Raw genomic sequence first — 5,468 nt, 5'->3', positions numbered from 1 at the left:
CAGAGGAGTTGAGCCAGAAGCCTAGCACCCAGAGGAAGAACCCTCCCATCTGACTGGCGGGTCTGCTCGAGGCCCTGATTGGCTAGTGAGGCCTGAGTGACAGGACCGGGTAAACTGAAGGGAAACAGTCCAGAGGTTCCCAGCCCTGGCTTCTTCCACCTGAAACACAAACCTATCCCAGATTGGCTGGAGATTTGAGCCAAATTCCACAGCCAGTCTCTAGTTAATATAAACCAATGGGTTCAGTTTTAAAAGAAAGCATACATTTTCAGAAGGAGGCTAATCTGACAATATTGCACAAGAGGAACACAGAGTATCTCTAGAACATCATTATAAACAAAGTCCACAGTGGCTGGGATCGATTACCACAGCCCAGGTGTGGAAAGAGATGGTTCTCAGGATCTGAAGTAAACCCTTCAAAGGCCCTGGTCCCAGACCTTTGCAAGCTCTCCTAAGCATAATCCTAGTTTTAGAGAAGGAACTCTTTTCTGTCCTCTCTATACATCAGGGCCTTAGAGAAACCTCCCAAGGCTTAGACAGGTTGCAAAACTGAGAGAGGCATAGTTTCTCAAGTATCTTCTAGAAGTTCTGCACTTTTATGTGTAAGATCCATTTGAAGTTAATTTTGTGGAGATTACAAATGGCATCTCATGTACTGGGTAGCACTCCTCTACTGAGCTATGATGTGGAAGAGTAGACTTGGTGATACAAAGGACTTGGCATTGCTTTGGTCATAGTAAATCATACAAAGTGGAATTTAGCTGGGGGGTTGGGACTGCTGCTAAAACATCCCAAAGCCAAGTAGTATGTAAACCAGGCCTTTACAGAATAAGATGCTAGGATGTAATAGTTTGTTCAGCTTTTATGTATAGTGGTCACATGTCTATGCATGTGCTAATGGGATGTGCATCTATGGAGAGAGGATAGAGTGAACCCTTTGGGTAAAGATCATAGTTTTAAGAGGGATTTCGTAGTTGTGCTGTACTGGTGAAAGACCCCCAGCTGAGATCTTCCTCCGGGAGAGACCCCAAACCCAAGGAACACACCGAAACCACAGATCAGATGCAAAAGCAAGAGGGTTTATTTAGACCAGGTACCTGGGGCGAAGTCTCTTGGAGGACTTGCGCCCTTTCCTAGGGCAAGGGGGACTTTTTATGGGATCCCAGGGGCAGAGGCGCGGTTACAGAAGCGAGAAGCATAGTTACAGGGTCCCTATTGGTTGTTTCAAAGAAGGCCAGGGTGAACTTGGGGTCGTATGTGTGTGGCTGATTTGGCCTTGCCCAGGCCAGCTGCTTATTCCTCAAGGCCAGGGGGCCAGCCATAAAATATCCTGATTCGACTCAACTGTTTTTCTCCCAAGGCCGCCGACCACAGTTATCTCTCTCAAGGCTGGATGGCTGGCCATAGTTATCTCTGTCAAGGCCGGGTGGCTGGCTACGGCTGTGAACTCCTGTTTTTTTGATTCCTTCAGAATGGCGTTTCTTAGGCTAAGTTATTGGGGGGGGGAGCATTTCATTGGCCCAAAGCCCCATGTCCTCATAATGGAGCGGGGGTCTTTCACTGGATACTGTACACATCTATTCGTTGATTTTTTTAACATATTTGCTGTTTCTTTGTATTGCCTACATACACTCATTAAAAACCCAAAACCAAAAGCATGGTTATAGTAGTGATGCCATGTATTATATGAAAACTGCCTTCTGTTTTCTCTAAGCTTCAGTTTAACAGATTGTTCCTAGGAAGTGCTAATTTATTATATTATCTCATAAACACTTTCTATTCAGCTTTCTTTTGTTTGATTCTTGTTGCTCAGTACAATCTAAGGACAAACAATTGACACCATCCTATGATCAGATGTGCCTGCTTATAAGGGATGACCACCATCAGGTTTGCTGACTGTTGATATTCCATCACAGAAAGGTATTCCCTCCTTCTGAGTGTACAACATCTTTCCCATGCAACTGTATGTGATTCAGGCCTAATGACATGTGACCTCCTGGGACACTGGGTAGAGCCTGATGAAGTGCTCCTATCCTCAGCCTTATAATTACTGTTTGTGCCTCAAACTTGCTTGGCTTGCCCTCAGTCAAGTAACAAAGGCATTGAAATGTGAGAAGGAAATATATTAGCTCCATCAATTCAGCAGCCTGGCAAAACCTCCTCCCCATCCCCTACCCTCACACATCCTGAGATGCTACCACTATAGAAATGTTGTGAACTTGGATTTCAAGACAACAGGGACTCACATCTCCCACAGCTCAGAACTTGGGGTTCACATGCCTCATGGAAGAAGACACCTTGAGCCTCAGAGGTGAGATTATCCAGAGGCCGACAGGCTAGTTCTGGTCTGTAGAAGATAACAAGGGACAGATTCCTCCACTATAAACTTGTATGATCCATATGCCATTGTACACTCAGTCCTTAGATGTTTTTGTAACCCTCAAACTAAGGACTCTGCCTCCTAAATTTTGTGATCACAGGGTTGGGACACCATATCTGGCTTTGGTGACTTCTTATTCAACATTACTGAGTATCATGGCATGAACATGTAGAAATTCAAAAGGTAAGATTTTAAAAGTAAATAAAAAGAAGGTTTATAAGAAGTAACCGTTGTGGTTGATCACACTGTATCCATAGTCAGGAAGCAGACAGTGATGAATGTTGGTCATTATTACATAATTCATTACCAAATCCATGGTATGGAATGGTGCTATCACTTTTGGAAAGAAAAAGGTCTTCTCATCTCAATGAACTTAATATACAAGATAATCTCTCATAAGCACACACCAGAGAATAACAGGTTCTAGATAAGCCCTCACAGGTATGGCTGGAGGAGTGTCCCTTGGCTGATTCTAGATCTTATCAAATTGAAAATCAATACTAACCATCACACAAAGTTCATAAAATTTGCTATGTAGACTGCCTGTGTAGACAGTGACACTATTCCTTTTTTAAATGATATCTCAAATACCAATGAGCCATGTTTGAAGACAAAGTACATAAAACATAGGAGTATGGACTTTCTCCTTTCCCAGATGTAAGCAGCAATTTGCTGAGAATCTCCAGGACAGGATTATGAACTCCATGTAGAGCAAGGCACAGTGCAGAAACCTTCTGACCCATGTTTTTACTTCATTAAATCAGAATCCTACCCAAGCCACCTCAGCAACTGACAGATGATCTTTTTACCAAAGAGAAGGAAAGAGGGAGACAGAAAGACAGAAAGACAGAGAGAAGGAGAGGGGGGGAGGAAGGGAGAGAGAGAGAGAGAGAGAGAGAGAGAGAGAGAGAGAGAGACTCCCTAAGGACCCATTGAAAGGAACTTACAAAGTCAACAGAACTGTAAACATGACTTTGTGTCAGTTCTTAAGTGTGGCTCTCCCTCACAAGACTACACTATCCAAAAGTCCTTTCTTTCTACTAATATCTGTGCTAAATCCATGATAAACTGTGGGGACCTGCCCCACTGGGAACTTAGGTCACCTGTGAAGAGGTGGCCTGGAACCAAGGAAAGGTAGATGCTAGTCGCTGGACTGTTCCCCAGCCTCCCTCTTACCCAGAGACAATCAGACGCCATGGGGAGTCAAGTCAAGCAAAAACTCATTTGATTGGCAGTAAGCCTCTTTTATACCAGAAAACCCCAGACCCCTAGGAGGGGGTGAAGGAACCAACCAATCATTTTAAAGGTCACCCTATTTACACGTTCTTTATGCCCTGACATCATCTCCTGTTTTTAGTATCTTATCTTAGCATAAATAACTTGAGCTAACTTCCTTTCTCACTATTAGTCTTTTTCGAGACAGGGTTTCTCTGTGTAGCTTTGCGCCTTTCCTGGATCTCACTCTGTAGACCAGGCTGGCCTCGAACTCACAAAGATCCACCTGGCTCTGCCTCCCGAGTGCTGGCGGTGGTGGCACACGCCTTTAATCTCACTATTAGTCTTTAATCTCCATACAAACAACCCAAGCTAACTTCCTCTTAGCCATCCTTTGTATCTATTCTCTGCACAAACAGCTTAAACTAACTTCCTCTGGTACCATTTGTATCCACTCTCTGCACAAACAGCTTAAAGCTTAAGCTCTATTTATCTGAATTTCTCTCAGTACCCTCTTTGCAGCCCCTGTATGCCCCACAATAAACACCTCTTAATAGTTAAGTGTGGTCACATGAGGGAGAGGCAGGTGGATGTCTGTGAGTTCCAGGTCTAGCCTCTCTACTACAGAGTGAGATCCAGGTCAGACAGGGTTAGAAAAGTGAGACTGTGTTTCAAAACAGACTCACTCCAAAAAAATCTCTATTTAATAAACTTTAGGGCTGAGAAAATGGGTTAACAGATACAGTACTCATCTTGCAACTACCTCTTTACTTCTGCATTATAAAGCCAGTTGCAACAGTGCATGCCAATTCTTTTAAGGTAATTTTAAAGGCAGAGAGGAGAAACCCTGAAAAATATGATTATGTGATAGCAAACTAGAGACCATGTCTCTAATGTGCCGATGGGAAAGAACCAACAACTAAAGTTATTCTCTAAATTTTTACACCCATCCCATGGCACACATGCACACCTTTCCACACACAAATGAACCAACCCATACAAACAGTCAGAAGTAAATATATAATAAAATTACAAGTTGTATGATGTGGACACAACTTTTATTCCAAAACTTGGAAGGCAGAGCCAGGCACAATTCTGGGAGTTTGGGCCAACCTTGTCTACATTCTGAGTTCAAGGATAGCCACAAATACATAGAAAGAGTCTTTCTCAAAATAAATTTCTAACTGATTTTTATTTACTGATCCTGAAATGCTTTTCCAAAATACACCACATTGTCCCAGCTTAACCTGAGCAGAGGTCCCTATGAACACCCAGTTTGCAGCTACACAGCATGAGGCTGTGTCTCTGAGTCTTTCATCTTTCACAGAACCGGTATTTTTGTCTGACCATTCTCAAGTCTCACTAAATAGTTTAGAAGAGCCCATCTGAGCCATAAATGGGAGTGAAGAGACAGGAAGACCACTGTCAGTTTGAGGAAAGCATGTGTTATATGCTTTCACATACACATGCACACGCACACGCACACACGCACACATGCACGCGCACACAGGAACAAGTGAAAGAAGAACAAAACTAAATAACGAAGAGCACAGGAGATTCAGGACATCTTTTTAAGTCATTTCCAGTGTCACCACTGGTCCCTGTCAAATTAGTCTCAGAAATGAATGTAGCCAAGCACGGTATGTAGCAGAGCCAGGCAGATTTCCTTGAATTCAAATCAGCTTGGTCTACATAGGGAGTATGATAATAAGACATGTCTTAATAACACATGCATCATACACACACACTCACAAATATAGTTTAATATAATTTTGCATTTTGTTTGTTACAGGATTTCATTAGAAAGTTCTAGCTGGCCTAGAACTCACTATCTATAAACAGCTTAATAAATACATATTGAATATTTTAAAAC

This window comes from Peromyscus maniculatus, chromosome 6 (assembly GCF_049852395.1).
Source record: "Peromyscus maniculatus bairdii isolate BWxNUB_F1_BW_parent chromosome 6, HU_Pman_BW_mat_3.1, whole genome shotgun sequence".
Taxonomy (NCBI): Eukaryota; Metazoa; Chordata; class Mammalia; order Rodentia; family Cricetidae; genus Peromyscus; species Peromyscus maniculatus.
Note: the sequence above shows the minus strand (reverse complement) of the source record.